We start from the raw sequence: 25,398 nt of genomic DNA on the forward strand, positions 1-25,398 counted from the left end.
TGCTTTGTGTATTATTATTATTATCATATTATTATTATTATTATCATTTTATTTCAATTATTAAACTGTTTTTATCTCAACCCACGAGTTTTTCTCACTTGTGCTCTTCCAATTCTCTCCTCCATCCCACCGGGTAGGGGGAGTGAGCGAGCGGCTGCGTGGTGCTCAGTTGCCGACTGAGGTTAAACCACGACAAGTTTTTAAGGGAACCGTGACTTAAAGCAAAAAAAATTAAATTGTGACTTTATAAATGATCTCCAACTGCTAGCATATTTGTATTAATTTAAAAAAAAAAAAGCTAGAAAAAAATTGAAGAAATAAAATCTAAACTTTTCTGCTGAAGTAGAAGTAAAAAACCACTCAAACTTTTCTTCTTATACTAGGAAAACTCTTGTGTACCATAGGGAGCAATGTTCATTCATTTCTTTAAATAGCTTAACTTTCCAAACACTGAAACACCATGCAATTGGTAAATATGCTTATATAGGACACTGTGGTAATTATATCCTGTTGTTTTTGTGATGTAGGATGAACTATGGCCATCTTGGTTCCAAAATGAGTCTGTTCTCCTCGGAAAGCAACTCGTATTATAGATCTAGGATATTCATCTATGAATATCTACTAGATGCATATTTTATAAGAAGGCCGTAAGAGTTTTTCTCCCTCCCACCCCCAATCATTCAGAAAAGTTTTATTTATTAACAGTGATCCATTTGGTTAAGGTAAATCAGTAGCAGATGCAGTTATATCTGTCTTTGCAAAAGTCACTTCAGCTCTGGGTAAGATTATTTTATGAGAAGGCGTGCTATTGTCGCTATGATTCCCCTTCCCCCCCCCCCCCCCCCCTTGATATTTGACCTGAATCCATAATATTTACTTTTTTTTTTTTAAGAAAAAAAAAATCTGAAGCTCCTCTTCCAAAATACTGCTTCTAGCATATTAAAACAGTGACGTACAATTCTTTTCTGGTGGTAACCATGACTTGAGGTTTTGTTGTACACAAAACGTAATTCCCTATTGATAGTGATGAAAATAAGTCCTTATTTAAAACAAACCCAGAAACCTTAAACGTTTTTCTTTTTCCTCTCTTTAAAGAAAAAAATGTCTTAGAACCTTTGACTGTAACCTCCGTCCTCTTTGTCTTGCTACCTTCCACTTCAAATGAACCAAAAGCAACTGTAACTATCAAAACCCCCATTAAACTAGGAAGGTAGAGATGCATCAATTTTTAAAAGATTTTTTTTTTTAGTGTCTGTTCTACAGGACCAGGGATAAATTCTGGACTGTCTAGGAGGAAATTAAATTCTGATGGCTTTAAATGCCTTTGTGTGCTTCTGTTTTAGGAGGAGGATGCCAAGAGCACTTGTGCATGGGGTTTCAGTTCAAGTTTCCCGGGGTTGTCTGCCATGCTGCTTGAAGACTGCGTGCTCTGGCCCTGGTTCAGGGATGCCTCCTAGCAGATTTTTGAGCACCTCCTTGTGAGATAGCCACCATACGGTTGTCGAGTACAATGTCCATGCTGGTTCACTCCTTGTACAACTGGTAAAGGGTCCGCTAGGATGTGATTATGTTGCATTAGCTCAGCTGCTGGTAGTAAGACTGAAATCAGCGTGACGTCACTCCTGACAGGTAGCATTTGTTGATATATCTTTTAGGAAATCTTAAATCAGAACACTTCAACTTGATAAATCTGCATATTTCTGGGTTTTTTTTGGTAGCTCAAACAAATCCAAATTGTTGTATTTCATGCATCTATTCCATATATGTTATATTTCATAATAACTATTACTGTTTTAACAGGGCACTGAGCCGTGGGACCCCTGCTTATATATGCTCTTATTGTGGATACTTTAAAATTATATTATGTTACTTTGGCCACATATTCCAGTCATGCTGTGCAGGAGCTGATGTAAAATATTTCTCACAAATTTGGCTCAGTGGCGGCAGAAAGCACTGGTGGGGAAGCAGGCAGGAGAGCACAGAACCAGTGCTCTCTGGTCTATGGGGCTTCAGCCAGTCGAGACTATGAAGAAAGGAAAGGTCTGAAGACAAAGACGAGCAAGAGCCTGAGGTTCTTTGGAGATGCTCTGTGCTTCCTAAAATTGATTCTGTGCTCAGCTATGAAAGACCAAGAGCTAAAGAATTTAGATCGGTATTTTTTTTTGAGCAGGACTTTATCTTCTTGGGCAGATGGGATGAACCCATTACAGCTGTATTTTTTTTTTCTTTTTTTTTTTAACGCCAACCAGTCATCCTTGGATAACATGAAGTATTAGAGAAGCTTGTTTTAGAGTTAACTCATGTGATGTCCTTTGTACCTCCCAGATCCCTTCCTGTCTCCCTCCCCATTTCCCATCTCTCCCTGGCCAGCTGCCTGCTGCCTGCAGCCTGTCTTACCCATAGGAGGGTTGTCTCGGAGCTGGTTGGGAGCTGTACGTGTGCTGCGTGGTAGGACAAAATGGAGCATTACAGGAAAAGAAAACAAACCGAACGATGGCTTCTTGAGCCAAATTTATTTACTATTTTTAAATGGGCGAAACTGCTATGTTAGTTTATATTAGCTGGCAACTTGACCACCATCTTTGTTATGAGGTGAAAAACATGATTTAACTGAAGTAAAGAAATAGTCATGGAGACAACAAGGCTTGTAGCAATGAGGTTATGCAGAGTCTAAGACACAGTTTTGGGATTCTTGAGGATAACCCGGTAGTTGTTAACGTTGTTTTGTTGTCATACAACATACAGTAAATGAAACATGCCCTCCCTGGGTGTTGAGAAGGGGGAAGGGATGATGTGTTACGTACCTGTTGTGGTTATTTTACTGCAGCCAATGGAAAAAGTCCAGTGCTGAGAGTTCTCAAGGTAAGCTGCGTCTTTCTAGGTATAAAAGGGCAGTGACACCAGCTTACTTTAAAAATGTGGACACCAGTCCTGGTGTCAGTATAAGAATGAAAGGCGGGACAGATGTTGCTTTTGTAATAAATTCATAAGGATTTTTTCTTAAGCACATAAATTTAGTCAAATGATTTGTGAAACGAACAGTAAAATTGATGTATGTCAGACATCTGGCTCATGCTTAACTTTTAGTTTGCAGTTGGTATTTTATGCATGACAGTAAATAGGTGATCGTGATTAAGAGTCTTTCAAAAACATCAGCAAAAATTACTGGTTTCTGAAACTAATGGTAAGGGGATGACTTATTTATCATAATTGATGTTTTCTCCAACTCTTTAATGATCATCATTTCTAACACATATTTTACGTTTTATTTCAGGCTTGTAAATCTGGTAATTCTGAGGTGGGAAGTTAAATGCTTAAATGGAAAGGGATGCAAGTGGCAATGGGATGCTTGATGTTTGTCTTGTTTCTCTATATGAAAGCTTGTGAAATTCAGTGAAAATATTGCAGAAATCAATCTGATTGATTGAGGGTTTAATCAAAATTCTTCCAGTATCTGTGTGACCGAGCTGAGCTGCATGCTGGCTGGCCCTGTGCTGGCCTCTTGAGGCGCTTGAGGTGGTGGGTTCATTCTCTTGGTGTCTAACACTGTCAGCATGAAACATGACAGCTGCAGCCCTTTCCATTGAAAACTTAGGTGATGGTAGGGCCTTATTTTTGTATAGATTAGATTATATAAGTTATTTATATAGTGTAGTGATTGGAATGCTTGTTCTGAAGGAAGGAACTTTGGTTCAGTGCCTTTCTCAACCTGAGGGACTCACAAAAGAGATTTTACCCTAAGGCGAGATGCTCGATTGTAGCAGGGTCATTCTTACCTCCTGATAGTGAAGCTGTGCGGGGAAAAACTTACTCAAGATTCATAGAGACAGAGAAAACATATGTGTGGAAGAGCATAACTCCTCTAATCCAGTGTTTTAGAGAATTCGGCTGGAGGATAAAAGTCTCCAGTTCTGGTCTTCAGGGCTTCATTTATTTGATTTTAAGTGGCAGTTGGGTGAATTGTGTAAATAGTATTGGGAATTGTCTCAGGTATCCCCTCTTTCAGCAGAGTGCTCCTATCGCTAAGCTACAAATTGCTTTGTATTGTCTCTTTGTGGGTCCATAAATCCTGTGTTCTTCAAAGTGGATCTGAAAATGTAATGTGCCTCTTGCCTCGTTCGCTTCTGCTCCCGTCTTCCTTTCTTCCCTCCCTTGGTGGTCATGGCCCTCTTCTGGAACGCTGCTCTGCTGAGTTGGGGATTGACCCCTGTCTTAGAAAGTGCTCTAGCCCTTACACCATTAATAAAATGTATTTAAAAATTTAAAATGTATTTTAAAAAAACCCAAACGAAAAGAAAGCATTTTAAAAAAAAAAAAAAAAAAAAAAAGCTCAAGCCCACACAAGAGACTTGGGCACCTGAAATCAGGAAGGATGTGGAGTCCTGAATCCCAGCTGCGTGTGTATGTCAGATTGAAGGCTGCAGAGAGACCCTAACCCCAGGGATGGGAGCAGTTTCAGATGCCTCACTGTCCTGACTGTGGGCAGGGTACCCAGCTCGCCTGGCACTTGCTTGATCCTGTGACTTACGTGCCAGGGCTCCTAACTTACCTTGTGCGCTGCTTAGGGTGCCTAGGCATGCAACGTAAGGCTGCAGATTTGCTCCTCTTGGAGCCAGACTCTCAGAAAGCATTTAAAAAAAAAAAAAAAAAAAAGCTCAAGCCCACACAAGAGACTTGGGCACCTGAAATCAGGAAGGATGTGGAGTCCTGAATCCCAGCTGCGTGTGTATGTCAGACTGAAGGCTGCAGAGAGACCCTAACCCCAGGGATGGGAGCAGTTTCAGATGCCTCACTGTCCTGACTGTGGGCAGGGTACCCAGCTCGCCTGGCACTTGCTTGATCCTGTGACTTACGTGCCAGGGCTCCTAACTTACCTTGTGCGCTGCTTAGGGTGCCTAGGCATGCAACGTAAGGCTGCAGATTTGCTCCTCTTGGAGCCAGACTCTTAAAGTTTTAGACCTCCACAGTGTGTGGATCCAGTCCTCTCTTAAACTCCTCTGTCACTAAATGGGATTAGTCCCATTTCTTTCATTAGGTTTTTAAACAGGCTTGAGAGAGTCATGTCTCAGGAATTCCTTGTTGAAGAAGCAGCCTTACCACAGCACCGCTGCATGCGTATCTTTCTGGAAACCTTGCTCTGGAGAGTGAAGCAATATTCTTTAGAAGTAATTACGGTCTGTCTTTATTCTGGTAAACCAGGATGTGAAGGTGCTCGGCAGTTGGTTTTAACATTTTAGCAGAACCAACCCATCAGTTATCAAAGTTAACCACTGAACGGACTAATGCATATGCTGTGTGTACATATTAATGCTTATATTAATATTGTCACAATTCTTCACTTTAATCTTATGATGAGAAAACTCTGACACGCTGATTCCTTTGGAAGGTTTTCTCCCATTTTAATGCCTGCTATGCTTGCATCTGCTGACAAGTGTCTTGAGGAAAAGAAAAGTGTTAGGAAATGTCTAATTGTGATGTTACCATGACGTGACAAGAAATCAGAACCTATACGGACGATGGGCCTCAGTGCAGAACGGGAGTCAAATAGACAGACTTTAGTATCGTCTTTAGCACTGATGGAAAAGCAGAGAGTAAACTGTACACACCCACAAAAAATAACGTGGACCAACGCTTTTTGCATAACCTGTGGGGGACAGAAACAGTCACTGTCCAAGTATAATTTAGTTGGACTTTGTCTGTTGGCTGCTTGGGCTCTGTGTGATTCTCAGACCGGCTGAGAATCAATTAATGTGAAATGGATGTCCGTAATCAGGGTGACTTTGGTAGTTTGATAGTCTCTTTCTTCACCCTTTCCCCATTATATGTGAAGGAACCTTTTTTTTTAGGTTGTTTTTTTTTTTATTTTCCCCTGGTCTCCTAGGTTAAGAAAGCAAATAATAGAATAAGCTCCTGGGTCCTTTAAGGCTCACAGCTTTAGACATCTTGTCGCCTTATCCGGAGTGACTTCCATGGTGAGTTACGTGATTTGGGAGGCTCCTGGCAAATCCAAAGTGGAATGTGGAAGTCAAGAGTAATCAGTTCCAGTTTTATTTTCCTGGTCTCCTAGGTTAAGAAAGCAAATAATAGAATAAGCTCCTGGGTCCTTTAAGGCTCACAGCTTTAGACATCTTGTCGCCTTATCCGGAGTGACTTCCATGGTGAGTTACGTGATTTGGGAGGCTCCTGGCAAATCCAAAGTGGAATGTGGAAGTCAAGAGTAATCAGTTCCAGATGATACGTTCTAAATGCAGGTTAAACTCTGCATTTGGGCAATAATGGTGATGCTTAATTGTCTTCAGTGAAATTGTACTGGTTCTAGTAATTAAAGTGGAATTTAGTCTTACAGCTAAGTCAGTTGTGTGGATAATGTGTATCATGATGACATCCATCCAGTTTTGGCTCAAAATGAGAGTGCTGCTCTACTAATCAGAGTAAAAACATTCCCGTTGCTGAATACAGGAGATGACAGCTGACTGTGCAGAGGGCAAAACTGATCAAGCAAGGATTTTAATTTTTTTTTTTAATGAACAACCAGCTCTTGGTTCCCCATGCCGGGCTGGCCTGGGTGGAGGACAAAGCTGTCTTCACCCCGGAGTCGCAACGTGCCCTGTACCGCGCTGCTGCTTCGCTCTGCTCTCTGCTTCCTAAAGCTGTCCCCTCTTTTCACAAATTCCTGTTACAGTGCTTCGTTAAGGATGAAAACATGCTCTTACAGCACAACTTGCATCATTCTGTATCAATCTTACATAGCTTATTCTATGCATTCCAGTTTCTGTTGCACTCAGTAACAGAGGGTAGGCTGCCATCACATTTCAAAGCGATGATGTTTTCTAGTAACTGTACTGGGAAAAACAAGAAGGGTCTTTGGGGAACTAGGATTTAGCTTGTCTTGTCTTAGTCAGAAGACACTAGTGGGTTATCAGTAATTCAGTTGCCTTTTTTTCACACTGGTGTCTGACAGGATTGAAAATAGAAACTGTCAGCCTCCTGATTGTCTGATTATGTAAAACCATCAGCAAAACCAAAACAAAACAGGTATGATAGGATTATGTATGTGCATATATTTTGCTTGGGGATATTTTTATAAAGTTTATAATGGAAGAAGTTCACTTTCAGCGTTAGATCTTAGTGTTTTGGAGACTGAGCAAGAAAAATACCAACAGTCTTCCAAACGTAAACTCATATTTTTGATGCTGTTGCAGGTTACAATGGTCATTTTTGAGACTGATCAAAATACTTAATGAAATGCTTCTTAATTAAAAAAAAAAAAGATACCTTTGGGAAAATGGTTTGATTTACAAGGCAGGAAGATTTTCAGCCTGTTGCCCAAATGAAAACTAAAACAAGTGTCTTGGGGTATCCTCTACTGAAAGAATTTTTGGTTTTGGATCAGCTCTGGTCTGTCTATACAAAATATGTACTAGAAGCAGTTCATCCAGTTAGAGATAGGAAGGTACAAATCCATGGCATTGTTGTTACCGTGGAGGGCTGGGGACTCCTGATTTCACTATAACAGAATGAAGAAATAATTATGAAGCCTACAGGTCATTGCTATATGTAGTATTAATATACATCTAGACAACAGCTTACTCTTTTTATAACTATAAGCTATCAGTCAGGAATACTTTTGTACTTACTGTATAAAATTGCAGCTTTGCTTTTGCTCTCGGGTACTCCATTTAGAGTGACCGAGTGATTTCTCTAGTGTACGAACCTGATATTTCATTAGGCTTAAAATACTTCCATTTCTATGTAAAAGAAAGTTTTTCTTAAGAAAAAAGATACAATGTTACTTCTCATTGATATATGTGTTGTCTTATGATATACCTCTATATTAAAAACAAGAGCTTTTTGAAAGTGTACTAGAGTAAATAAAGTGCGTTTAAACACCACTTGTGAAAGTTCTCCGACAGTCAAAATGAAAGATAAAAACCAGTCTGGGGTGTCCATTTCCAATGTTAAAGTTGCACTTTGCTTACTTATAAATACAAATTACTGTTTTATCTTTCACTCATCAATAAAAATTAAACCTGGGCACCCCTGTAATAAAAATGCATGTTCATAAACCCAGATTACTACTTGGCATGCAGTGTGTTATTGCTGCTGAATTACTGATAGACCTGATTCAGATAAGTCTATTTTCCCATAGACTCTGTTTTAGTAAATTTTATGGAAAAGACAAAACTTTACATTTTTGAGACAAAACAGTTTTCAGCAATACTGAGCAGGTTTTCCTGGTAATAGGCATTGAGAGTGAATTTTACTCCCTCTTAATGAAAGCTTAAGCAAATGAGTTTTATGTGGGAACCCTACGGAGCTGAGGTGGCCCGTAATTCAGTCCCAGACCCCCGGCAGGCTCTGGGGCTGCATCGCAGTTATCCTTTGCAGGTTTATATTCTTGCCTCAGAGGGTGGATGGGCAGCCTTGATCCCCAGGGCCGTCTGCAGCACAAAGACACTCAGCACCAGCTTCTCAAGAGGGTTTGTTTCTGAAGGCTAAGCCTGAAAGACAGACCACGATTGCCAAATTCATGCCAGCTATGTTTCCCTGTGCTACTCTGAAAAGTGACTCTTGTTATGATTACATTTTGTGAATGTGACTGAATAGTTCCCCCAAAGTTCGTACTGGTTTTGGCCTTAAAACGTGGAGTTGTCTAATCAGAAGTTGTCATTCAAGTACATTGGTAAAAGAAATAATCAACTTGGTGGACTGAAATTGTATGGGGGGAGTTGACGTATTTCTCTTTAAAAAAACCCAACAAATCGAACAAAACCCGATGAAACAAAAGCCACAACAAAACCCCCCGAACAAATGAAAAATACTAAACTCAAAAACAACCCTCTGGTGTGTTAACAGAGATTTGATTTCTTTAGGTTTGATCATGGGGATTTGTCATTTATTTTTTTCCCTAGCAGTCCTCTTTCAAGCTAACAGATTTCAGCAAATAATATTGTGTACAGTGAAGAATCATAAATCTTCCGCTTTGACCGTTTTAGAACGTCCTCAAGTGAGGGGTTGTTAAGAATAAAGAATCAAAGCAGCAGCTCAGCTAACGCTGAGACAATTTCTCTGAAAGTGCTGTGTTGTCCCCCAAAGTTTTTTCTGCACAATACAGAGACACCAATTTCTGTTCTTTAGATCAACTTTTAGTATGCATTTCCTACTGCAGTTGCTAATGATCTGAACAGAATTAGTTGGCCACATCATACTGACTCCCTTAATTTCAGCAGGGAGAAACAGATCATATGGGAAAAAAGGGGAAAAACAAAGTACAGAATAAAAAGCAGATCCTGTGATTATCCTTTTTTTTTTCCAAAGGGACCAATGAAGTTTCACATAAGAACCTCAGAAAATCATAATTCAGCTGTTACGTTATGCAAGCTGAAGAGTTTTAGGGGATGTTTTGCAGTCATGCCTGAGTGGAAACAGTTATCACGTAAGGTGCCATCTGAAACTGCTTGAGAGTTTTGCAATTATTATTAGTCTGTTCACTGGATGAATGATGGAGGTGTGGGATTAACCTACTGCGCAAAGGATCTGAGAAATGAACTTTCTAAATATACTGCCAACAGCACTCATCAGCAGATTCCTTTATTGCTTGAATTCAAGAAGTAACATTGTTTGTTGACACCGATGGTTAGTCATTATGTACAAGCCATGAAGGAGGACAATTCAGATTGCTGAATGAATGTGTTTCTTTTAGGTGAATCTGTATTACAGGTTTTGCAGCTGTCACACTATATAAGTGTGATTTTCACAGTTTTAGAGTAGAGAGATTTTGGGTGTGATTTTTCACAGTTTTAGAGTAGAGAGATTTTGGCATGTCAAGTTATTGATTGAAATAAGCTGCTTTTTTTCAAGAGCTTGGGAGTCATCCCGACTTGCTCGTGCTCAAGCCCTACTAGTGTTCAAATAGTCTTACAAGACCAACTACGCTCGGTTCTGTTTTCCCGCAAAAATGAGCGGGAACACAGGAGAAGTAAAAACATGGCTAATAGAGAACTTATATGAACCATGCTGTTAAGGAATCAGTATTTATTACCTTCACCTTTGAAACTCCTATAAGCTGACTTTGGCTGAAAGTAGGGGTAGCTCAGAGTAGCGGTCAGCAGAGCAAAATGTAGTGTACAGGGGATCTGTGTCTCGTGCTCTGGGCACCCTGCTGCAGCCAGTAGCTTCGGCAGAGCCTGGAGGGTCACCTGTAGGTAATATAGCTGTAGCTGTATTACACAAATAAGAATGATAGAAATAGGACATCACAATTACCATTATTTTATTCAAAACAGCACCTTAATTAACAGAAACTTTGTCTTCTGGATGGAAACAGTAATACTTTCTCAACAGATTTACTTGAAAAGTTGTCTTCTCAAATGAACTGCAATGTATCAATTTATAAATTTATTTTACAAAAATCGGTTTAATTTTCAAAGAGGGTATCAGGGTGCAACTTTGTAAGTGTGTCTTTACTCTTTATCATTTTCATTTATGGGTTTTTTAGAGCAAAGGAAGTACTCTGCGTTTTCTGGAGTGTTAGTATTTTCTGGCTATCTTCAAAACTGGGATTGAATTTCCTGTTGTGGTTGGCATTTGTCTGTGTAACTTCTGCAGATGGTGTCTGGAAAGAGGCATGGAACCTTTGCTTCTTGCTGAGACAATGTACATCAAGACTTTCAAGACTTAACGGTGATATTTTTTGCATCAGAATAATTTAGGTTTATCTATTTTCCTTGTTTAACTCGCAAGTTAGCTATTCAAAATGTTTTGCTGCTCTAGAATTCTCTCTGTAGAGAACATTAATTTGCAAGCAGCATCAGTAATTTAGCAACATACATTTCATGGTTGGCAGGGCTGGTTTGACTCCAGAGAAATATTTGTACCCTTCTATAGTTATTTCTCTGCATGTTCATTTTGTAATCGATGAAATATCACAGCGGGCAAATCAGATACATTTAATATGACAGCAGCATCTTTCATCACCTCAGAATCTTTTTTTTTCATGCCTGCTGCTATTGCTGTGGACTGGAGAACTCCAGCTTCCTCCTCCTTCCCAAACTGAGACTAGATGCACTTGCTATTATTGAGATAGTCAAGAGAGTTCAGCTGCAGTGTTATTAACCATCTGCAGTGCTGTCAAACCCAAGCATTTGAAAAATCACAAAGTAAAATTAATGTCTTTGCTGTTTGAAGTTCACCTTCCAGTTTCTGAGCACAAACAATGTTCTCCAGCATTTTTGTGACCGTAAAAATGAAAACTGGGGGGTCACCTGATCTGATAAGAAATTTGCTTGTGATGGAATTGTAAGTAGTATTTGAAATACTGAGACACAGCCTCCTGGGATAACCTCCATGAAGTATCCATACATGCAGCACGTTTCAGTTAGTGTAATAAAGAAACTGAAAATGCATAAAGCAGTAGACTGAATTCTCTGTCCGTTTAATGAAAGATGTTATGTTTTCCTGAGAATGGGTTCATACGTCTAATTTAAAATACAAACCAACATGAACACTGTTGTGGTACTCAGTTGCAGGAATAAGAACATGTTGGAGGAAGAGAAGCGTGGACCAGTATTTCAAAAAAAATCTCAGTGCTGTAGCAGCACAGCAGATGAACTTCATGCCTGGAGGCTGCCGCACGCCTCCGGGTGCCTGTTCTTGCTGTGGGTGCATCCCTCCCCGTGACTGCGGGGAGCTCCCTGAGGCTGTAATGAGGGACTGCGTTAAAAACGTGGCTGCGTTTCCTTGGCTCTTGCACAGTAGTCAGTCATGGGGAGAGAGGTTTAAAAGTACTGTGCAACCTCAGATATTTTTAATGTGTGCTTATACGAATAAGCGCTACCTAGAGGGTGGTTTTTTCCCTGTATTAGCGGCTCTCGCTAGCCAATCCTGTAGTCTCTCTAGTGGCAAAGGCAGAAGTAATACATCTGTTCTCTAGGCCAAAGTGAACTTTTTAGCCACTTGAAAGGCAGGTCAGTTTAGGGCCTCCAAGGAAAGATAAAATTCTCATCGGAAAAGGAAGGGAGACCTTGCGAGTGATTCATTTGGTAAGGGAAGGATGGAGTAGGAATATCTGCAGATAAGGCAAGTGCATCTCACTATATTATTCATTTCAATGCAGACTCTGATGAAGTAATTATGCTGAGATACATTATCCCAAAGATTTACTGTGAACATTTCGTTGGCTGTCTCCAAGGACACACGTGTTTTTTTCTTCCTGTTTTACCCTAAAATATATTTAAAAAAAAAAAAAAGAGGTGTTTCTGACGGACATTGTAAGCTGGAGCAAAGTGAACTCTGAAAACTGGCAGCTTTCTTACAGTCTGTGGCATCATTTGTTGCTAATGAGGGAATGCAGTTAAAAATGCATATTAATATTTAATTGAAGAAGATTCATGTAAGCCCCAGCTGTGACCATAAAAATCGGCTTTTTTCTGAGAAATAAAAGCAGTGGTTCCCTATGGTCTCATTTGATTTCTTTATTCAGCAGTCACCCATATGTTAGCATACATCTGCGTAGCCTTTCGTATACTTGCAGAATAGAATATGCAGTGCTCAATCTTATTTTTGTATAAAATGCTAGTGACAAAATTGCATATTGTAGGACTGCTTATGCTCAAAGTTTTTAAATAACCATCATGAGGTTTTCTTTGTCATTTTGGTGGTTGGAAGAATTGTACATAAACAACTATACAGCAGATGGCACTATGCTGTAACCATAGAATGAGAGGTTTGGGTAGAAAAAATGTGTTCATTTGGAGTTTGTACCTATGTATGGAATTCATATTTTCTTGTAAACAGCGATAGAAGATTAGAAGGCCAAAGTGTTTTAGAGCAGAATTGTGTAAACTTGCGTAGCATACATGTCAAGTAAAGCTTTGGTGGTTCTTTAGTAATGATGTTCAATGATCTTTTCAGCTTTCAGTGAGGCTCTACTGCTAAATGTCTAAGAGCTTAGGTGTTACTGAAAAACAACGAAACTAAAGTCAAGCAGCACACACAGCTTTCTTCCACTGCACCACAGCAGATCAAAGTGCGTAGAAATTTTAAACAAGAGAATTTCCCCAGGAGCTTCTTCAGCTGGGTAGGAATTGCCAGGACAGGGTGTGGAGAACTTGCTGGATAAAAATGGATAAAAATTATTCTAGAACTACCTTTAATGTGCAGTTCTGAATTTTATTTTTTCTTTCCCTTCAACTGGTAAAAACAACCACAAAGATCGCTTTGTAACAACCCCAGGTAACCCGATGGTATATTGATCTATGTATTAGTATTAGTTGTCAAAATATCCCACAACAATTTGTCAAACTTAAGGTAACCAGGATGTAAACTATTTCCTCACCTTGGGGTGAGAGACCTGATAGCGCTAGACCATAATTTTTGCAGTATTTGTGACTGACTTACTAAAAACATCTGCCATGTATTTTAAGAAAAAAATATATTCAGTGAATTAAAATCATATAGAGAAAGGAATAAGCTGAGGTGTGGCAAGTTTTCAGGTAATGGAATGGTCTGTGCAGACCAGTAAGGTGAAAATAATAATACCATTATCTGCTGAGAATCCCACCCCCAATCTAATTCCTTTGGGTCTAAGAACTGTCATAACAGCGTGTGAAAGAGAAATGTCATCTTGTTATATATGTCTCAGATCATGTGAAAACATCAATATCTTGAGTCTCATCCAGAAAGGAGTAAGAAGCCTGTAAAGACTTTGAAGTCATTTCTGCTGATAACACTGTCAAGCAAACAAGACACCGCTGTGTGTGTTGGCAGTGGTTTCCAGAAGCAGCGTGTGCTGTGCGTGGAAGTACTTCCATCTGGTAGTCAGAAAGTCAGAGTCCACTCCAGAAGAAAAGAACAAAACATTTTTCGGTTACTAGATGAACGCCATAAAAAGTTTTGCCAGAGGGCCACTTGGAGATGTAGGGGCAACTGAGGCTCTAGGAAATGTGCCAAAACTGTGAATTTTATCAGCAAACAAGAAACAAATTCAGGTACGAGGAAACAATGTAGGGAATTTGAGGGAACTGGGGTTGTTTAGCCTGGAGAAGAGGAGGCTGAGGGGAGACCTCATCGCTCTCTACAACTACCTGAAAGCAGGTTGTAGCGAGGTGGGGGTCGGTCTCTTCTCCAAAGTAACAAGCGATAGGACGAGAGGAAATGGCCTCTAGTTGCACCAGGGGAGGTTTCGATTGGACATGAGGAAAAATTTATTTACTGAAAGAGTGGTTAAACATTGGAACAGGGAAGCGGATGAGTCCCCATCCCTGGAAGTATTTAAAAGACGTGTAGATAAGGCACTTAGGGACATGGTTTAGTGGGCATGGTGGTGTTGTGTTGACGGTTGGACTCGATGATCTTAGAGGTCTTTTCCAACCTTAATGATTCTATGATTCTATGAATGTTCTGTGAAGGTGCTGTCATCTCCCCTTCAGTCCTCTTCCTCCCACACCCTTGGCCCGTGTAAGGACACAGACTGACGTCATTGCTCCGTTCAGAGGGGAGTGATACATGTAATGATGATAGGTAAGGAATAGCAACCCTCAAACAGCCTTTTTGGTTTTTCCCCGCTTACATGTACATATGGAAGAGACTTGATACACCTGGATAGCTCAAGTAGGGGGGTGGTGAGAAATTACTCAGCGTCACTGTGATTCTGTCACCTCATTGGAATTTGCCCCTTCAACTAAGCATAGCCTTGACTACCTCTTGTAGGGAGTTGATGGCATTTTGTGATCTGTAGTGCTAGATGACTTGTGAAGGATCTGAAAGGCTTAGTGGGTGCAAGTTTTCGTTGTCATTCCTGCCACAAAATTGGGAAAGTTGGGTCAATGTTATGTGTGTCCTGTATGAAAAGCAGAAATTAAAGGGTTTGGAGACCTTAGGATGATTTCAATTTGATGCTTTCTCAGTGTCTCTTCTGAAAGTAGACAGCAGCTTTGCAAACTTTGAGCTACAGCCAATGACCCCCTTCTTGTGAAGCTTACTGGTGGTGTAGTTCAGCTGCAGCCTGGTTATTCTGCTTCCTGAGGGATCTTGGGGTCAAGTCATGAGCAGATCTGGGTCTTCAGGAGTAAAATTGACATAAGAGAGAAGGAGTCATTGGCCTTTTCAGAACTGATGGACCCCAAGCAGCAATAGTCAGCCAGTTTGAACGCTGGTAAATTTACCAGTTCACGTCATTTTGGTTGGTCAGGAACATGCCTCATGGTTGTATCTCTGATTTAGGAATAATCTGCTGTGGAGGACTGTAATCCTTAGCATACTTCATAATGTCCTAGGTGGCTGTAGTACTTAAATTCTCTTTAAAGTAGCAATTCTTAAATTTTCATGTTTTGTTGCATCCTTATTTAGCATTATAAGCAGAACTTTAAGTCAGTGGAAGGTGTTTCATTCTTGTACATTTAGGTATATAAGAGTTAAAAAAGATACTTAAAAATCTATTTTCTTTGCTGCCTTGCCGTTATCAGAAACAGAAATTTGAAGTGGGAATACGACCAAGAATGTGGTGAATGCAAGGAATTAACTGCTTGTTGTCAATAATCATGGAGTGATGCAGATAAGGTCCTCTAAGCATGGCAAGTGTTGCCTAAGAATGTATTCTTCTATGGGTGTTAGTGTGCTGCTAAAGAGATTAAATCAGGCTGTATTTACAGTGAGTTTAATGGCCTTTCTTGTTTAACTAAAGCGGTGTGTGATGTTAATCATGAAGCACTTCTGAGAACCCTCCATTAAAAACTGACAGCGATATACATGGGTAACTTCTTGTGTGTAAATCTATTAGTAAATTAATCAACTGCATGATCCTGAGAAAGGACACTAAAATGCTTTATTGGTTTGCCGTTCATTGCATTGATTACTGGGGACTCTGCTGAATATATTCCTCTGATTTCTGCTGCTTCCCAGTTCGTCATGGCAATAGTTAAATGATGTTTTGCTAGCTCAGCATTCTTGTCCACACTGGATTTGTTGCAATAACTGAAGGTGATTTCCCTTTTACAAAGTGCACGTAATTCTCTAGAGAAGGGAATGTACTGCTAGCACTGATGGTCTGCGGTATTTTAATAGTGAACTTGTCTTCACTTGCAGTTAGTTCTGGTTTAAAATAACGAATTAAGTATTTTTTTAAATAAAAAAATGAATATATATTCATCTAAAATTTAAATTGTATTGACTATTAAGCAAACCATTGCAAACTGAAATCCGATGGGTTTCATATTCAGTTGTACCTTGTAGCATGTATTTTGAGTGTAGCACTAAGGATTTTGCAATACGTAAATAATTTTGAAGAAACATTTGTTTCAATTCTTTTTCTTGTCTTAAAATGATGGACAGGGGAGAAAACTTGAGGAAAAATCATTAAATGATCCAGATACAAGGTACATGATTGACTTTTCCCCAGTTGAATCCAGGGAAGTTCTGATTGAGGAAAAACAAATCTTCGTCCTGTGATGAGTTTCTAGTCATGTTGTCTTTATTATTAGTGTCCAGACTGTATAGGGTAAACTACAGGATGATGTTTCTATCCTCTAACAGTATTGAAATTGATTCATGAGATGTAAATTAGTATTGATTTTGTCTTTGAATGTCCAAGATTATTTATATAGAGGATCTTTAGAGCATGTTTATGTAAATGAATAATAGAAAATATTTTTTTTTTTTTTTTTTTTTTTTTTTTAAAAGATGTGCATTTTCACTGATGAATTTGTATCCAGAAACCCTACCCTCAGCAAGTTCTGCACTTCCTGAGCTGGGGGGAGCTGATAACTTCCTGACATAGAGAACTTAGCACTGCATGAGATCTTTGGTCTATGGAAATTACTTGGGGAAAAGAAAAAGAGAATAAAAATGGAGGGGGAAAAAAAGTACCTGTCAACTGTCACTTGTTTGGCTGTTTTCTTCTAAACCTCCCAACATGTTTTCCCAAGGAACCAAATAGTGTGATTTTTGTAATTCCTCGAAAGTCTGATGTAACTGTGCTGTAAAAGGGGTCAGACCCAGCTGTGGGGTGTTAAAGGATTTTGAGCAGCTGGCTGTGATCCCTTGTGGGTCCCAAGGACTCCCTGGCTTTGTGGGAATCTCTCAAAAGCAAAGTCGAGTCTCGGAGAGAAGGCTTTCTTAAAAGCCCTCTGCTCCCGCGTGCAATGTGTGAGCAGACAACCTCAGCTGTTATTTTATTAAATACCTGAATTTCATTAAGAGTAGAGTTCTTTTTTTCACATAAAGCAGTAAATATTGAATAGCAAGTTAAAAAATAGTAAATGTAATTATTTCTGTTAACCATTTAATAGAGACAGGTCGTTTATACTGATGTAACTTTTGTTTCTTTGTTCAGGGCTGTTCCTCTTTTGAAGTAGCAGTGATACCTAATAAATCAGGTCAGTCACATAACTAATCGGCTGTGAACCAAGGCATAATTTTCTCAAGCAGGAGAACCATGCTGAAGGACTGACAACATCTCCTGGTTGGTCTGAGTAAAAAAAATAAATGTTTTAGTGAAGTTTGATTTAAAAACTCCATAGCCTTCTTGCTTCCCCAATTTTGTTTTTTTCCCCCAAAGATTTTAATAAAATTTTAATAGACATTTAAAAATAAGATGACTGTTCAGATGGAAGCCTTAGAGATGCAGTATATATTATAGCACATAGTATGTAATGTATTATTTGAAATTATGGAGTGATTCAAATAAGTCTGGCTCACAGCATCAGAACAGTTATCTCTCCCACCTTCATTTTCTTTGTGACTTGAATTCAGGTTTGTGAGATTTGCATGACATTGATCCTTTCCTTGGGCAATGCACAATTTCATAATTCAAGTGCGACAGCTGCTGTAACCATCGCGCCAGCTGTCCCTGCAGATGCTCAAAAATCTACAGCTTCTCAAAGATGTGTATATGTCCCTGGGGTAAACCATTTTTCCAAGAGGTAATGTATGAAGTATCTTAAAAGGGTCACTGTGCTGGCAGTTCTGAGTGGGTAGTGCATGTAGTGCTACTTTTCTTGACTAAAAGCACTTCTGTGTTTCAACCTATATGGCCCATAGTAAAAAAAAAAAAAAAAAAAAAAAAAAAAAAAAAAAAAAAAATTAACTCCCCAACCCCCCCAAAAAACCCAAACAAAACCCCCCTCCTGTCCATCTGTTATTGTTATTAACTAAACGAATGAAGCTCTTAATAAATAAACAAATAAATAATTTAGGTGGTAAAATTTGCCAAGCAGGGCACAAACTTCTGTCCAAGGCAGATGCTTACAGATTTGGTTTCCCTGTTCACCAGCCTGCAGAGGATTTACCTCATGTAGAAGACATCCTAGATGAACTCCTGTGTCTGCCTGACTGTCATGGATAACCCCAGCCGGCAACTAAGCCCCACACAGCTGCTCACTCACTCCCCCGCGGTGGTATGGGGGAGAGAATCAGAAGAGTGAAAGTGAGAAAACTCATGGGTTGATAGTTTAATAGGTAAAGCAAAAGCCGTGCGTGCAAGGAAAGCAAAACAAGGAATTCATCCACTACTTCCCATCGGCAGGCAGGTGTTCAGCCATCTCCAGGAAAGCAGGGCTCCATCACACGTAACTGTTACTTGGGAAGACAAAACGCCATCACTCCGAATGTCCCCCCTTTCCTTCTTCTTCCCCCAGCTTTATATGCTGATGTCATATAGTATGGAATATCCCTTTGGTCAGTTGGGGTCAGCTGTCCCGGCTGTGTCCCCTCCCAACTTCTTGTGCACCCCCAGCCTACTCGCTTGTGGTGTGAGAGGCAGAAAAGGCCTTGACTCTGTGTAAGCACTGCTCAGCAATAACGAAAATATCTCTGTATTATCAGCGTTGTTTTCATCACAAATCCAAAACATAGCCCCATCCTAGCTACTATGAAGAATATTAACCCTACCCCAGCCAAAACCAGCACACTGACAAAGGCTCATCCCTGCCTGGATGTTTAATGCAGCAACCGCTAAGCTCCACTGCAGTTCAGTTGGTTAAGTTTCCAGTTAAACATTGTGAATTCAGATCATCTCTTTGGGCTGGCTTGGTGCTCATCCGTGAGCTCTCTCAAGGTGTGGGCACACTGAGTACCAGGTTGTGTGCAGACTGCTGTCTGACTGTGTCTTCAACACTGGGTGAATAAGGTGGGGTCTTGCCAAACTGAGGGTCTTCATTTCCATCCTTGCATCGAGGGCTTTGCCCAGTTGCTGGGCTGCAGTGCTCGGATCCTCTGAGCCATCACATCATTGGTTGTCGGAGCTCATTGAATGATTCATGGTTTATTGAAGAGGGCAAAAGACTTTTCAGTATGTTGAGGAGTACCTTGCATTCAGACTAGGTCTAAGGACCTAATGGGCCTATATTAATTGAACTGATTATTTTGTATGTATTAAACAAATTATCTCCTTACCTTAAATCAACAATATCCAAAAAACGAGGAAGACTTTAAAGGATTTGTTTTGTCATGAAATAATAACTTGATAAGTAATAGGCACCCTAAACTAGGAAAGCAGGAATGCTACATCTGAATCCATAACCTGCATGTTTTACTGCTTCTCTTTCACGACAAAGAAAGTGTCAGTCATAGGAGTCCATTAATAATTCCTCTGGAGACTGACGTTCCTCAGAACAAAGACTTGGAACAATTCATAGCTAGAATGATCCTTTTTTCTCCCCCACCCCTACTTACTATGAGGTTGAAAAGAAGTAAATACAGATTGTATATAAATTGGTCCTATCTGAAGTTAATCACCATGGTTGTGAGGCTAAGCCTAAGTTGGAATGGCATCCCTTTCTGTGACTTAAGTTTCCTGGATTCTGCTACCTCTCCTAGGAATTTGGTTTTGCTATTGCCTCTTCTTGCTATATCCACTTACCTTCTGAGATCCTGGGAACAGCCAGAAATCCTTTTGCTCTGCTGTCTACCATACCTGCGGTATGGTGAATGTGGGAAGTGGGGAGGTGATTTTATAGTCTGGGTAACTCTCTGCCTGGAAAACGCAGCCGGAGAGAAAAGAGAGTTTACTTCTAATCAGCCCCAAAATTATAAAAAGGATTATTTTGGAAATGTAATTAGAAAATTAATTGCTTTTATGTTTTTAAAAGTGCCATGCCTAGTCCCAACCATCTGTGCTTTACAAATGTAGAATTTTCATTTGGGCATTCTTGTAGTTGAAGAAATTGTTCGTCTAGGGGACAGTTAAAGACATTGGTTATTAAAATCTACTTCCCTTTCAAAAGGGTTTCTGGGTGATTTATTTCTTCAGGAAAACATGTTTTCATTTTTTTTTCTCCTTGAGTGAAATAATTCAGAATTCCAAAAAGTAGTAATTTTGCAGGAAAGGGGAGACAACACATGACAAAACTCAAAGTTTAATAAGACTTAAAAATACGTATTTTATATTCATATGTTCATTATTTAGAATGGGGGCAAAACTTGCCAGCCCCAGAGCATGGTCTTTAATAAGTAGGCTTTTGATGTTCTTTTATACTTTATTAGTAAGTTATAGCTGTCAGGTGAATTTTTGCTCATTATTTCAGGAGTAGACATTGATTCTAAATTTAGAAAAAATTTCTTAAGATTAGAAGAAAAAAAATCTAGCTTATGATCAAAGGTTAAATTAAGAACAATAAGTCACATCCTCTGAATGCTTTTCATCTTGAGACCAAGACAGATTAAAGTACTATTTTGCAAGATCATTGTGCCATGAGATAATAATTTTATTAATCAGACTTCGTACTTGTGTCACTTCTGCAGTTGGTGGTGAAAGCGAAGTAAAACGAGGGTATGAGAAAGTATTTCCAAAAGAGAATACAATATAAAGCAAATGTTGCCTGAACCTGTAAATAGCTTGGGGCAAGAATGCTAAGATCCAAATCTAAGTCCCGGAAAGCCATGCTGTTTAGCATTTCATTTTGATGCATTATAGACCTAAGGACCACGCCATAAAGTTTGCTTAGCCTAGTGGACCCAAGTTTCCCTTAAGGGTTTGTGGGTGCTCTTGTCAAAGGTGTACTTTAAAAATATATTTCAAATTATGTAGTTCTTCCTGGAATGGAAATAATCAGTCTTTCATTGTAAACGGATGTGAAATCCATTTTCAAGCTTTTGAGTTGATGCTAGTTCGCAGCAGCTGTTTATATCTCTAGGCAAAATCATGAAGATAATTCACTGATTTCCTGTACAACACATATTTTTGGAGTTCCACCATTTGATTCCATCATTACCGTAGGACTTAATATGTCTCCACTGTATGCTCTGAGCTGTGATCTGTGGGCCTGTGACCACCTTGCTCCCTGCGCTCACAGCTTTGTAACACAGGGACGTGTGCTGCCAAGTTCAGGTACAGGATTGTTGTCTGTCCCGGGTGCTGGGCTGGAGGAGAAGAGCATTTGGAATCAGGGTAGAGCAGATGCTTGATCAAATGTGAGCTGGGGTCCTGGCGCATGTCTGTCTGTCATCACAGCTGTGCTGATGAGGGGTCTCTTTTTGCAAAATCAGATCTGCAAGCAGACTCTTTTGTCTCTACTTGCCTCCTCAGTTAGACTCGGCAGACAGGCTAAAGGTGTTGAGTACCTTTGCAGGCAAGCTATGGCCTTTGAGTCCCTGCTCATCACCAGAGATCAGGCTATTCAGAAATAAATCAGATATATAAACCTTTATGCGACCATTGCATTTCCTTGTGTTCACAGAATTCAGTGGTGTTAAAATAAAGCATTTCCTTTTTTTTGAGGCACCTCCAGAAGCCATTGAACTAGCATCTCAGATGCAGATGCCATCACCACTGGCGTGGGTCAACCACGGGAGAGGTGCAAGGTGCATTGAATTTACTTTTACTGCATGAGATGAATTCTGTACTCTCAAAGGCTGGCCTGAGCACCGCTTCCAAAGGCCCCACAAGTTCAGTATGCAGCATAGCTGCCCAGTTTCCAGGCTGCTACGAGTGGGTTATCACCCGTCTCCTCTACAAAATCAAACCTACTTTCTCTTCATTGTAATAACAGATCTTAATCACTTATTACTGATGTTTATCAATTCCTGCTTGCTGAAAGAACAAGCTGACTACAGATACTGCCATTGAGAATTAGATTTGTAGAGGGAGACTTTATTACTGATTAGTGTGGTACCTAGCTAATGGAGGAGCTTCTTGGTTGGAGTAAGTTTCTTTTTTATGGTTTGCTTTCATAAGACGGGATCTTTTTTCTGCACTAATCCTTATCTCAGTACTGGACAGTTGCCATTTGTTCAAATAATGGCTCATAAAGCATAAAAACTGTTTCTTAAATCATCTTCTCATTTGCTTTGCTCTGGGTACTTGTTTTATGACTGTAGCTAACCTTTTAATAGATATTTAAGGCAGTGGGCCTTAAGTCAGCTGTGGTAGTATTGCCACAGGGATAGAGAAAAAGCCCTTGGATTCCTCACTTGAATTCTGTGTGAGGGAGAAGTGAAAAAACAACAGGGCTGAAACTCTAAAGAGAAATGTATGTTTGTGCGTGTTTGACCTTTATGCCATGCGGTGGGCAATGAAAGTGATGTAATTGGGTTCCTTTAAAAATTCATAACATCACCACCTGCAGCAGTAATTAGTCAACTTCTGAAACCAACATGCCTTTTCTCATATGTAGTCTTTCTGTCCCCTCATTAAACAAAGAAAAGAGATGCTTCAGGGAACAGGGGCACATGGTCCATCTTTGAGGGGTTCCCTGTTTGAGGAGTCCTGCAGAGACTGAACATACACCTGAAATCAGGTTTTTGACAAACTGGTAATCTAATGTCATGCTGCCTCTGCATCACGTCCTTTGACGTGGATCTCCATCCTGGAGGTCCGAGTGTTTGTTAAGCAGGTATCCCGTAACACTTTGCTCCCCATTAGCTGGATAGCACAGGGGAAAGCATTGTCTCGGGACACTTCAGCAGGCTTCTCGCTGTCTTCGGGGAAAAGGCTGCTGCTGATCTGCTGAGAATCCTGCCAACAAAGCTGCATAATGATTTCAGCTTTAATTATGCAAAGGTGATAGGTCCCAGAGGTTCAGTTCCATTGCTGCTCTCCCTGGCTTTCATGAGAAGCCGTCTCTGTATTTACTGTTACTTCACAGCTGCCTTAGTGTTATTTGTTTGCAAAGTTTTCATTGGAATTTAGGATGTTGGGTGGTATTTCGGCCACAAAGTATCCTTCTCTAGAATAATTTTCACCTCAATTCACCTGCCAATTTGGCATTTATATGTCTCTCCCAAAAGTACTAACTGGAAGATTTCTGGGTAAGTATAGATGTGAATAAACTACTGGTGTTTTCCCCAGCTTACCAAAAGCTGGTGGCACAGACCTCTTTCCCCAGTGGGATGCTCACAGAGTCCTCAAAAAAACAGCATATCCAGTGCATCTTAGCCATTGTTCCTCTGCATCAAGGAAGTTAAGAGCAAACTTTTTGTATGGCTTATAGCTGGAAGAAACTCTGTGTGGAACACTGTAGTTGCAGGACTTGCGTCCTCGGAATTGGACAATGTCTACGTGCTTTTACAAACTTGGGGTCAACTGAAGCAACTGTTTGCTTTCCTGATTTGGTGGCTTGGAAATATACAACAAGAAGTAAATAGCTTGGACCAGGGTAGGTGAGTCTCTTCTAGGGAACACAGTTTTGTTTGTAACTTATATTTTCTTTCTCTCCATCCCACACAAAAATTGTTCCCCTTAAACCCTTGAACAAAATACCAATACTTTTTTTTTTCTTTTTTTCTGGGAAACTTAAAAACAGAGTGAGGGATTACTGATTTCTCATCTATGAAGTTTAGTGGAGATGACATAAATAGGCTTGGAGGGTGAAAAATAGGGCATTGCTGGTATTGTTCAACTCAAACTCAATTGTTTCTTATGGCTTTGCAGCAGTGCACAGTAGGCTTTATCTGATAGATTCTGCAAGTTGTGACAAAACTGACTTAGGAAAACAATTGGGGTGATAATTTGGGATGAGCAAATGAAAGTTTAGGTGCTAATTTGAAGGCATGAAGTCCTTTCACACAGGCCTTCAGCCCATCTCTCCCAGCATTTGGTTTCTTCCTGCAGCTCTTATTTGGAGGACAAGTTTCCGCTGCTGTGTAGAAGGCTTTACCCCTCCCCACGGGTGTTTTGGAGGGCCTGTGCCTCAGTGCGCTGCATCTCCTTCATGCGGATGGCATCCAGTGTGCCCATGGTCTAGCTCTAACAGCAAAGCCTTTTTGAGAAACCAAGGTGTCGTGTGGCACAACTTTCCAGGGGAAATGGTTGTGTGAGAGCTGCTCTCTTCTTCGTTCTACTGTGAGTATCAGAGTGGCTTCTGCCTCCATATTGTTTGCATCCTTTAACTTATTTTGGCCAGTTCCTACGCTCTCCCCAACCTGCACCGAGCAGATGTGCATTTCTCTTCCCCGGTGGCAGCCAGCCTCTGGAGGTGGACATGTTCTTCCTTCTCTCTTTACTGTCCCTGTTTTATTTTTTTCTCTGCTCTGCTGATGATACGGGTGAAGAAAGTGCCTGAGTCCAGAAGGGCACTGGGGACCAGCCGGGCACAAGCTCCTGTCTGCTTGCAAAGGGATTTTGCAGTGACAAGGCTTCTATTTATTTTACTTGAGCCAGATGCTGTGACTTTCCTTGATGCCACACTTGAGGTCCTTTGTGCGGTCCTGGCCGAGGGCTTTTGGCAAGTGCAAACCAGAGGCAAAGAGGGTATGAACTGCTGAATGCCATTATGCAAGGCGGTGGCAGCCCACCAGAAATGCTCTGAATAACAATTCCTGTCACGAGGAAGCTCATGAACAAAATGCCTCGCACAACTCCCTGCCTCGGCCGCCCACTGTCCGCCCCGGCAGGGCCACGAGAGCAGTGGTGGCACCTTGCGGCTCCTCAGGCTGCTGGGCAAGTGATTTCGCGGTGCTGACAAAATGGGACTTGGCAATCGGCTATTGATATTTGTGTCAGGTTTGTCGCATGCAGTGCGTTTTACCGTTCAGGAGACGCACCACACTGTGTAGCTAGATCTCAAGGGGTGAATGGAGTGAAAGGGATAGGAAGAAAATATTTGTCATATGGCAAAGTTAGAGCATAACACAGAATGCAATTAATGTGATGAAGGCGAGGCTGTAATTTTAATCATAGTCCGTGCTGCTTACAGATCCACGCATACCATCCCAGCCCCATTTGCCATCATTTCTGCATTCCTGAAGACCTCTGCTGGGCTCTGACTGTGGTTTTGACTTCATCTCTGACTTGTTCCTTGCATTTCTGTTGGCGTCTTGTTACCTTGAAAATTTTCATGATCCCCAGTAGTGTCTCCCAGTCAAACTGGCAAACGAAACACTTGAGGTATACCTAGTAAGAACACCACCAAAGCCAAGCGGACTAGGAGACAACCGTTGCCAAACCAGAGCAGGCTCAGGGAACAA

This window comes from Aptenodytes forsteri, unplaced genomic scaffold, assembly GCF_000699145.1.
Source record: "Aptenodytes forsteri isolate BGI_AS27 unplaced genomic scaffold, ASM69914v1 Scaffold366, whole genome shotgun sequence".
Taxonomy (NCBI): Eukaryota; Metazoa; Chordata; class Aves; order Sphenisciformes; family Spheniscidae; genus Aptenodytes; species Aptenodytes forsteri.